We start from the raw sequence: 12,187 nt of genomic DNA on the forward strand, positions 1-12,187 counted from the left end.
ATAGTTTATAACAATTATTGCACAACGATTTAAGGTTGTAGTGGTGGAGTAATCTATGGGAACCCTGCATGATGATATGCATGTTTGTTTTCTAAGTCCTCAGCTTTTACCATACACTTATTGTGTATGGATGTTCATATGAATGATAAATTTCAATTTCAAAAAGTTAAAAAAGGAATGAGCAAAAATAACAGCAAATATTGGGGTAAATCTAAAAAAATACTGATTGCATAAAATAATACTATCCTGTGAAGTGTTTTTTTTTTTAAAGAATAAAAATACACATAAGTTGGACAGGGTAAATGAGGGAAAATCCTTATATTTTCCAAGGAATGTAAAGGCAGGGCTGATATAAAGCCAGCAAGCACCTATACATCATCCTGAGTGAATTGACCAGTACATGTTCTGATTGTTCTATACAATGTACCATTCTTTTTTTTTTTAAGATTTATTTATTTATTTAATTCCCCCCCCTCCCCCGGTTGTCTGTTCTCTGTGTCTATTTGCTGCGTCTTGTTGTCTTGTTTCTTTGTCCACTTCTGTTGTTGTCAGCAGCACAGGAAGTGTTGGCGGCGCCATTCCCGGGCAGGCTGCACTTTCTTTCGCGCTGGGTGGCTCTCCTTACGGGGCGCACTCCTTGCGCATGGGGCTCCCCTACGCGGGGGACACCACTGTGTGGGGGGGCACTCCTTGTCTGCATCAGCACTGCGCATGGGCCAGCTGCACACAGGTCAAGGAGACCTGGGGTTTGAACCGCGGACCTCCCATGTGGTAGACGGACGCCCTAACCACTGGGCCAAGTCCGTTTCCCACAATGTACCATTCTTGTTGTCTCTTGTTGTTAAATATATATATATTGGCCCACTGGGTGGACTGTGGGAGAGTGTGGGCTATGGTGTGGACCACTGACCATGAGGTGCAGCAGTGCTCAGACATGTGTTCACCAAGTGCAATGAATGTCTCATGATGATGGAGGAGGTTGTTTTATGGGGGGAGGAGTGGAGTGAGGGGGTGGGGGGTATATGGGGACCTCATATTTTTTTAATGTAACATTAAAAAAATAAATAAAGACAAATATATATATATATAACCTCTGGGGAAAATTATTGATGGACTTTAGACTTTGATGAATTAAGTTCCCATATTCTAATTATTAGATTCATGATTCAAAAAACAGAAATCAGTGTATAATTTCCTAATTGTTGAAGAAAAATTAAAATGATTTAAAAAAAAAATCAACCCATAATGTGGGAAAGAGTTTAGATTGTATTTGAACTTTGTATGACCTGTTCCTTATTGTAAATGTTACATCTGTTCTATTGTAGATGTTGCAGTTGTTCCCTATTATTGTGGATGATATTGCAGTTCAGATAGCAAACAGCTGCTCGGTAGTTTCCAGTAAATACGAGGTAGAAACTAAGGTTGAGGCTCTCAGTTCCAGAAGCTGTGAGTCCCCTGGTTCCATCTTTATCTCCTCTTTTGTGTCTTTCTCTCTGTCCTTTATTTCATAAAGTTCTGTGTTGCCTTCCCTTCGAGCCAACCTATTGCTGAGCTGGTTCACAGCACCACCAAAAGAACTCAGGAAATGAAGAAGAAGGAAGGGAGGGAGGGAGAAGAGAGAGAAAGGGAGGGAGGGAGGGAGAAGGAGGGTGGGAAGAAGGAAAGAAGGAAAAGAAAGAAGGGACAAAGAGAAAGTACACCCTAATCTGTTAGCTCCAAACCTGTATATATAAGAGGTGATATTAAATAAAAATTTTGCCAATTAAAATATGAAATCTGTCAGAATGAGAAACATTCCAAATATTTGCAGTTTACAAAAGAAATTTCTAAAACATAAGGGTAGAGAAAGTTGAAAGTAAAAGGACAGAAAAAAACCTTCCAGCAAAGAAAATTCCAGGTCCAGATGGAGTCACTGGTGAATTTTGCCAAACATTCCAAGAACAGTTAACAGCAATCCTACTCAACCACTTCCAAAAAATTTGAAGAGGATGGAATCTTTCCTAACCCATTCTATGAGACCAACGTCATCCTCATATCAAAGCCAGATAAAGGTACCACAAGAAAAGAAAATTACAGGCCAATATCCCTTGTGGATAGAGATGCAAAATCCTCAACAAAATACTAGCAAATGAATTCAACAACACATTAAAATGAAATAATTGTACACAATGATCAAGTGGGATTTATCCCAGGTATGCAGGTATGGTTCAACATAAGAAAATCAATTGATGTAATACACCACATGAACAGAATGGTGGAAATAAACACTTGATCATCTCAATTGATGCAGAAAAGGCACTGATAAAATCCATCATCCCTTCTTGACAAATACACTTAGAAGACTAGGAACAGAAGGAAGCTTCCTCAACATGATAAAGGGCATATATGAAAAACTCTCTGCTAATATCTAACTCAATGGTGAAATACTCAAAGCTTTCCCTCTAATACCAGAAACAAGTCAAGGATGCCCACTGTCATCACTGTTCTTTAACATTGTACTGAAAGTTCTAGCTAGAGTAATTAGGCAAGAGAAAGAAATAAAAGTCACCCAAATTGGAAAGAAAGAAATGAAATGTTTTCTTTTTGCAGATGACATGATCCTCTATATACAGAATCTCCTGAAAAAAATCCACAACTAAGCTACTAGTACTAATAAATGAGTTCAGCAAAGTGGTGGGGTACAAGACCAACATGCAAAAATCAGTACTATTTCTATTCACTAATTTTTCTCTTTTTTAAAAATGTTACATTAAAAAAATATGAGGTCCCCATATACCCCCCACCTCTCTCACCACACTTCTCCCATATCAACAACCTCTTTCATCGTCATGGGACATTCATTGCATTTGGTGAATACATTTTGGAGCACTGCTGTACCACACAGATAATGGCTTACATTATAGTTTACACTCTCCCCCAGTCCACCCAGTGGGCCATGGCAGGACAAGCAATGTCCAGCAACTGTCCTGCAGCACCACCCAGGACAATCCAAGTCCTGAAAATGCCCCCACATCATATCTCTTCTTCGCTCTCTCTCTCCTCAGCAGCTACCGTGGCTGCCACTTTCTCCACATCAATGCTACATTATCTTCCATTACTAATCACAATAGTTCCATAGTGGAATATCAGTAAGTGGAATATCACTCTAATCCATACTCTATTCTTCCATCCTGTGGACCCTGGGATGGTTATGTCCACTCTATCTCTATATCGAGAGGGGGCTTAGATTCACATGGATGATGGATGCAATTCTCCTGCTTGCAGTTGTAGGCACTCTTGGGTTCCTGATGTGTTGGTTGACCTTCTTCACCTCCCTGTTAGCTGGCTGGGGTGAGTCCAATAAACCAGAGGGTAGGATTTACAAGTCTGTTAAGGCTCAGGGCCTGGCTATCACATGGACAGTCCAGAGATTCAGTATACACCAACCCCAGCACCAACCACAGGTCCAGTAAAAGTAACAGAAGAGGCATGTGTAGAAAGATCACATCTGAGTCCAACTCCATCACACTCAGGAGCACAAATTCCAAAGCAGGGCCAACTGACATGGCACTGAACTTCAGAGCCATCTGCCATGACCATAGAACCTGTGGGTTCTATTCACTAATAATGAACAATCTGAAGAAGAAATCAAGAAAAAATTTCATTTACAATAGCAACTAAAAGACTCAAATATCTAGGAATAAATCTTACCAAGATTGTAAAGGACTCATGCATAGAAAGCTACAAAGCATTGCAAAAAGAAATCAAAGAAGACCTAATTAAATGTGTTCAAAGAATGGAAGACTAAATGTTGTTAAGATGTCAACTCTACTCGGAGTGATTTACAATAAAAATTCCAACAGTTTCTTTGCAGAAAAGGACAACCAGTCGTCAAATTTATATGGAAGGATAAGGGGCCCTAAACAGTGAAAAACATCCTGAAACAGAAGAGCAAAGTTGGAGGACCCTCATTTCCTGATCTTAGGGCCCAGTAAGGATCAATCACCTCTGGTCCACTTGGCATCAGCTGCGGTGCCTCCATGGTTGGGGGCAAGGCCATCTGAAAGCTCACTCATTCACATGTCTGCAAAGTGATATTGGCTGTTGGCTGAGATGCTGACCTCTGCATGTGGCTTGGGCTTCCTTACAACATGGTGACTGGGTTTCAGAAGGGAGCCACCTAAGAGAGACAGCCAGCCAGAAGCTGCATTTTCTTTTATGACCTAGCATTGGAAGTCAGCAGTGTCACTTTCACTGTGGCGATCCACCACAGATACATTTCTAGAAATAGAATTGCTGGGTCACAATTTTAATTGTTTTAAAAAGATTTATTTATTTTTCCCCCTTCCTCTCCTCCCCCCTCCACCCCCCGCTGTTTTTGCTGTGTCCATTTGCTGTGTGATCTTCCGTATCTATTTCTCTTTTTGTGTTCTCATTTTTTTCTCCTCTAGGATTCACTGGGATTTGATCCTGGTGTGAAGATGTGAAGAGAGATTCACTGTCAATTGCACCACCTCAGTTCCTGGTCTCTGCTGTGCTTCACCTTGACTCTCCCCTTCATCCCTCGTTTGATGAGTCATCATCTTGCTGCGTGACTCTCTTGCGCGGGCACTGGCTCACCGCACAGGTAAACTTTCTCTTCTTCTTTTTCACCAGGAGGCCCCTGGGATTGAACCCAGGCCTTCCCATATGGTAGGCAGAAGCTCTGTCACTTGAGCCACATCCGCTTCCCTGTGGTTTTAATTTTGATAGATGTTTGTGAAAATGCCTTCCAGAGAAGTTGTAAGAATTCACAGTCCCAAAGGCAATATATGAGAAATATGTTTGTTTAATGAAGGAATGGAAGCACGATTGATCAAAAGAATGAGTGAGGGCGTGAGGGAGTGAGTTGAATGACTGAACTGTGGCGTTGGCCTTCAGAGACAGCACTTGCCCATCTGGCCACTGGAGGGCGGCGCTGTCCCGTGGAAGCAGTTGCCGTGTGCGCTGAAGGCGTTTGTGAACCTCGAGGTGGCACTTACTTAGGAGGCGGTCTGAGCCTGCCTTCACCCGGGTCCACAGCACTGGACTCCCTCGATGCCCGGCACGCCGGAAGAGGCTAGGCGGGAACCACAGCTCTCCATTTCTTTTGCTTTTTAAACCTCAGCAGGCCTCTGATCCTTGTGTGAAGCCCACCGGATGCCAGTCCCTGCATTCAGGATGGCCCGTCCTCACTGGGGGCCTCCGAGGATTTGACACAATTTCTTCAAAGGCAGATTTCCAAACGCTTTCACTTTTAAGCCTACAAATGCCGGGCCTTGTGCCACAAGAAGTGAGGCGTTGCTCCGGATAGGGGGTGGCGCTGCTGAGCCCCTCCCCCGGCTCCAGGGGGGCTGCTCCTTCCTCCTCCCCAAGACGGTGGAGACCCACCGGCCACCAGAGGCCCCCTGCCTTCTTCTCCCCTGCCCGGGGAGGGCCAGCGGCCCTGACGGCACCCCGGCCCACCCTGCTTCTCTTTGTCGGGTCCTCTGCTGGAGTGTGCTACCTGCAAGATCCAATTTCCTCTTGGCCTGTCCACCCCAGCCTCAAATCCTCCTCTGTCCCGTCCCCAGAGCCTCTTGCCATCCCCCCATGACAGGCACACAAGCTGTGACCTGCAGGCGTGTCACCACATGCCGAGCCCTCACCCTGTCCGGGCAGGTCCCAGGGGACACATGCAGTTCCCTGCCTCCATTGCACCATTTCTTCAACATCTGTGGGTCACAAAGGAGGACATTTTCACCATGAAGCTTTGATGTCAGGATGACATTTAAAAATCAGGTGAAATGAGGAGGTACCCCCCGCCCCAGTTCAGGCATTGACCTTGCTTGCTCTCTGCGTTCCCAGGCTTGGGGGAAGCTCAGGGGTGGGGAGGGAGGAGTCAGGGAGAGGGTGGGCAACCCCATTTTCTAAAAGTTTAATAATTTGCTTTTAGTCTAACTCAGGGGACAGGCAGGTCTCTTCAGCTCGTCTGGTTGCCTCACAGGAGAAGAGGTCCTTTGTCACTTGCGTCGAGCTCATTTATCTCGAGACCATTTGAGCCTCCACCCATCACAAGGCCACAGTCATGTCTCACAGCTCCAAGAACAGCAAGGGTCCATCTTTGCAAATGATGACACCAGCTTGGTTAGGCCAAGTTCCACCAACAGAGCTGCCAAGGTGGAAAGAGCTCAGAGGATGGAATCCGGGCACCCTGGCTCCAAATCTCAATTTTATGGCCTTTTATGAATCTTGGGCTCCGTTTTCTCTCCTGTAAAGAAAATTCTAGTTCCCGCTTTGTAGAACTGGCTAGTGTATTAAATGAGATAGCAGATGCACAAGCCTTGGCACGATGCCTAGCACAGAGAAGGCAATCACACGGCAGTGCTCGGTAGTCTGGCCCATCCCTGGCCTTGCCTCTCATGGCCAGATGGGCATGCAGCCCTCCTGCATCCCAAGTGCAGGCATCACATGGAGGTGGGGCAAGAGTCAGCACCACTTCCCACCAGGCTCCCACAGGCAAACAAGCCTGGGAGACCCAGGCCTCCCTGCAGCAGCCAAATCAAAACTCCGCGCATTCAGCGGCCTGTCCCTGGCACCTGCCTGGTACTGCCTGCCGGCAAAGCTCCAGGGATGCAGCAGTAGCTGCAGTACCATCCTGTCCCTGAGTAGGGCTGCTTGAGTTTCAGACACTGAGTGTCACCAGCAGTGAATGCCGAACCACTAAATCATTCCCTTCCTGATGGAATCGGGGTGCTGGGCTTCAGGTCAGCCCCCGCATTGGTGGCCTGGGACCTCAGAGGGGTGGGCGTCTTCCTCCTTCCTGCCCACAGCCCAGCGTGGCCCACTGGCCATCCCTGAAACAAGTGCTGCATCCACTCACTGTCCCTCGTGCGTCTCCACCAGGGATCTTGAAGGCAGGACGCCCCCCCTGCCCTGAAGGGAGGCGTTCGTGTAGCCTCCTTTCAAAGTTTCTTTCTTCCAGTGGGCTCGGGACAGACATAGCTCCTGTCTTGCAGTGAGCGCGGCTGGGAAGGAGCCCAGAGGGCCTGGCCGGGGGTGAAGGCTCTGCTGCAGCTCCCCGGGGCCCCCCTTCAGCACTGCAGTGTCCCGAGCATAAGCCTGTCCCTTCGGCCCTTTTCTTAGCAGGGGTCAGCTTCCCATCTTTATTAGGTGTGAGGCAGACCCATTTAAAATATGGACTGGAGTGGACTTACTGGTATTCTACTACGGAACTATTGTGACTAGAAATGGAAGAAACTGTAGCATTGAGGTGGAGAAAGTGGCCACGGGAGCTGCTGAGGGTAGGGAGAGGGAAGAAGAGATGTGATGTGGGGGCATTTTCAGGACTTGGAGTTGTCCTGGGTGGTGCTGCAGGGACAGGTGCTGGACATTATATGTCCTGCCATGGCCCACTGGGTGGACCGGGGGAGAGTGTGAACTGCAATGAACTATACTCCCTGCGGTGCAGCAGTGCTCCAGGATGTATTCACCAAAAGTAATGAATGTGCCACGATGCCTAAAGAGGTTGATGATGTGGGAGGAGTGGGGGTGGGGTATATGGGAACCTCTTGTTTTTTTTTTAACATAACATTTTTTGTGATCTATGTATCTTCAAAAACATCATTTAAAAATTAGAAAAAAAAATCCGTTAGTGAAATGGGCCGGCGGGCCTGGGGGAGGCCCTGCAGCAGCTCCTGCAGACGCAGCATCCCACAGGGACGCGATGGCCCCTGCCTGGGCACACCGCGAGCGCCTGTCCCGGCGGGGACCAAGGGTTAGCGTTCCAGCCGCTGGTGGTGATGATGTGGACATCGCAGCGGCCTGGCGGAAGGGGTAGCCCTGTGAACGGGCCAGGGGCTGGCTGCGGAGGGGGCGCCCCTGAGCAAGGGGAAGGGAAGGCAGAGAAGGGAGGTCACGCGGCCTCCAAGAGCGCCGGCTTCAAGTCGTCCACGGCAGAAGCCCTGTCGGCTCGCTTCTTGCCTCGGGCTCCATTGTCTGCTACAAGGCACCCCATGGCACGGAGCAGAGGATGGCATTGACACCAGCACGCTCCAGCCTAGGAAAGGTGGGCACCTCGGAAACGCCTCAATGGGCACACACAGGCGAAACGCAGCCCCGCCACGGCTCCTCCCACGTGTGGATGCCAAGAGCTGAAAAGCTTCTCAATCACCTGCTCCTGACCGTGAACTCTCCCAGGAGCTTTGGGCGGCTATAAGCAAGAGAGAGGCCAGGGGGTGGGGGGGGGCAGAGGGGTGGGCATCAGAGCAGCAGGCGGGTTTGGAAGCGAGAGCTGTTGTGAAAGTCGAAAGCGGCGCGGAGTCAGGCCGCCAGGATAAGAGAAGGCCAGTGGCCCAGAGCTGAACAGGACAGAGTTCTTAGCTCACCATGGCAGGTGGGTGCCATCTGCTGCCGAGGCTCGAGTGAGCGGCAGCCTGGCCGTGCTGGGTCTGTGGGCCGGGCGTCGAGTCCCTTTGGGGCCACAGGTTGGCTGACCAGTAGCCTGCATCGCCAGCCGAGGGCTCCGCGGGGCGCCCATGGACCCTGCAGGCGGCGCTCCCGCGGTGACACAGGTTCTTAACTGGGGTGTATGGCCGTGGCCTCCAGAGTTCTGCGCTCGGGGCTTTGTTTCCTTGGTTGGACAGGGCCTCGTGACCTGCACGTTCACCCCACCCCAGCTAGCTCTGGTGTAGGTGATGCGGGAACCGCCCCTGGAAAATCCTCAGGCCCAGGCGATAGGCATAGAAAGGGACTTAGCCAGGCATTCAGGGACATCTCAGCTAAAACCCACGACCTGTAACCCTAGCAGAGCCCACTCCTGGGTCATCTTCCTCTGGCTGCTGCACCCACAATCCTACTTCAAAACCCAGCGCAGCGCCTGGGGGAGGAAAGGCTCGCCGTGATATACTGATGGGGGTGTGGGGGCTGCATGGTGCGTGGCAGCAGATGAGGTCAGGGGGATGCAAGGCTGGTCCCCGTGAGGGGAACCTCCCTGCTGGGCAGTGATGCGGGGAGCCGCCCAGCAACGGGAGGGAAGGGACCCAGGGAGGCCACAGTCAAAGGCTGCTGTGACCCCGGCCGTGTGGGAGCATGGCCCGGGCCGAGGTCAATCGGGGGCAGCTGCCAACGGCAGAGTGGGCCGCCCGGGCTAGAGAGGGCTTCCCGTGCTAATTACGGACGGCCACGCGCCATGCTACTTTTTGCCCTAGACCTCAATACACACGCTGTTGAAACACTTCAGCTTGGAAATCAAATGGATGCCTAGATCTTTGCAATATTAAAAGGCATTTCAAAGGAGCCGCAAGTTGACACCCTAGCTGGATTATCACGATCTTGAAGTCTCAATTTCAAAAGTGCAGGAGATAGATTTCAAGCCACCGTCACATACACAAAAGGCCCCAACTTATAAATGTAAATGCTAAATTACTTGCACATTTTCAGAATATGTAGGGTATATCCTCTCAAATTGACTTCTATTTAAATGGGTCCTAGGCCAGAACTGCTGACGCATGTACTAGAATATTAAATGCTTTTAGATGTCACTCCATGGCAAGTACTGCTTGCTAAGTTTTTAAATTGCTCTGAAATGGCATACTTTCCTAATTTTTCTTCATGTAAATCATCTACCTCCAACTAATCATGGCACTGTATTTGGAGCTAATTGCTCTGAGCCCGAGTGCAGCTGGAGAATGTGAGCAGGATTTAGAAAGACTGCGCATGCAAATATGCACAGGAGGGCGTGACGATTTTGGCAAGAGCAGGGCCAGGTGTCAACTCTGTGAACAAGTAAACTTTGAAAACAAATCTCTTTATCCCCCAAGTCCCTGTTGGGAGACCTCTACATGTTATTATTATTTATTTATTTACTTCTACCCATCCTCTCATTGTTTACACTTGCGGTGTCTGTCATCTTTGTTTCTTTAGGAGGCACAAGGAACTGAACCTGGGACCTCCGGTGTGGGAGGGAGGTGGTTAATTGCTTAAGTCACCTCTGTTCCCTGCTTTGTTGGGTCTCTCATTATGTTTTTCTTCTTGTGTCTCTTGTTGCATCATCTTGCTGTATCAGCTTGCCGCAACTGCCCATCGCGCCAGTTCACTGTCTTCTTTAGGAGGTACCAGGAACTGAACGAGGGACCTCCCCCACGTTAGGTGGGAGCTTATCAACTGTAATACTTCTTTGTACACAGCTAAGAAAATCAAGTAGACAATGATGATGTCAAATAGTTGTTCTCAAACTTGTGGATAATGGAACTCTTTTTTTCAAATGAACCCCAATAATAAAAAAAATAAGTATTACTTTACTTGTATAGATTTATTCCTAAATTTAAGTTTATAACACTCAGTGAAACCACTAAGATTATTAGGTGGACATAAAAATTTGAAATCGGGGTCGGCAATTTGTTAAAGCAGACTCTATGTAGTGTTTAGAAAGTATTCTGATTCACAGAGATAAGGAGAGGCAAAGGCAAGTGTTTCACAGTGCACTAATGTAATCCTTGGGTGCAACTTAATGAAATGAGGATGTCACAAGTTTTATTGCAAAGTCCTTGCAAAAAGTTAGCCTAGCAAAGAAACACTGGTGATCCATTAAAAAGTAGTTTAGAACCAGCAAGATGGTGATGGAGTAAGGAGCTCCTTGAGTCAGCTCCTGCTACCAGGGCAGTTAGTAAACACCCAGAGCTATCTGGTGCTAACCGAAGCACCTGTTTGTGGGCTCCAGACCAGAAGAGCATTCTGCAACATCCTTGAAGGAATGGAAGGAAGGGACTGCCCATCTGCAGAGATTTGTAAGTAGAGTGCTCCATGCCATGCCACAATGGCTGGTGCCCACCCTCCACTGGAGGCACAAGCCGCCTTGGGAGCTGTTCCCCAGCTGAAATTGAAAGCTCCACTTCCCCAAAAATGGGGAGGAAGAGATGGTTGGGCACCCACTTCAGCTACTGATGAGTAAATTCAGCAGACTACAGTATGATCCTGAGAACAGGTAAGGTTTAAGCCTGTTCAAGTCAGAAAGAGGCTGATAGCTGCCATTTTAACTCCGCGCCTGGCATGAGGGAAAGCCGGGTGGACTGAAAATCACTGTGCTGGTGAGGACCAGCTTCTTTCCATCCAGATCAGATTGCAGCTCTAGCCAAGGCCCCAGTGCCACTCCAGCAGGGAGAAAGCTGTGGGGACCTGCACCAGCCTGTCTGGGAAATGACTAGCCAAACCGTAGAGGCCAGTGATTATCCTACTTTGGCAGTGCATGTTGCCCCAGGAGCTGTTCTGTGGCTGGAATTTGGAGCTCCATTTCCCAAAAACAGGGGAGGAAGAGACAGTTGGGCACCAATTTCAGCTACTGATTGGTGGATTTTGCTGGCTAGAGTATAACCCTAAGAACCCTAAGTTTGAACCCATCCAGGTCAGGAAGAGGCCGGTGGCCGCCATTTTCACTTCATCCCGAGCACGAGGGGAAGCCGGGCTGAATGAAAATCACAGTGACGGTAGGAACTGGATTCTTATACTCAGATCGACCTACAGCCCCAGCCTAGGCTTCAGCCCCACCTCTGGCAGGGAGGAGGCTGGCGGGCCCTGCACCAGCCTATCCAGGTAACTGCAGGTGCATTCAGGTGGCACAGACTGAATAATCAGAAGTCTACCAGGGCAACCACAGTCATCTTGGACCCGCACTGCATAGACTGCTGCCCACACCTGCAGCTCCATCCCCACCCCAGGCAGGGGAGAAAGGGGCATGAAGCACCATCAATCTCTGTGGGCAACTAGAGTCTAGGCCTGCACTTGGATCATTCCACAAAGCTGTGACTCTGTCCCTACCCCTGGTAAAGGAGAAAGTTGGGAGAAGCTTCACTGGTCCCTGGGGCAATGAGGGCAGCTTGAGCCTCCACAGCTTATAGCACCAACTACATGCTTGGTTCCTTCCACACAACCAGCAAGGGAGAAATGGCAGGTAGCCCTAAACTAAAGAGAAAAACTGCACCCAGAATAAATACTCTAATAAGCCAGATGACAAGACACCAACAAAAAAATTACAATCCACACCAAGAAAAAGGAAGATATGTCCCAGTTAAAGTAATCTGGAGTAGAAGATAAGCCTCCAAATGACATAAATGAGTTGAGACACCTAATTATAGATGTTCAAACAAATCTCCTTAATAAATTCAATGAGATGACTAAAGAGATTAAGGATATTAAGAAGACACTGGATGAGCAC

The sequence above is a fragment of the Dasypus novemcinctus genome, chromosome 15 (assembly GCF_030445035.2).
Source record: "Dasypus novemcinctus isolate mDasNov1 chromosome 15, mDasNov1.1.hap2, whole genome shotgun sequence".
Lineage (NCBI taxonomy): Eukaryota > Metazoa > Chordata > Mammalia > Cingulata > Dasypodidae > Dasypus > Dasypus novemcinctus.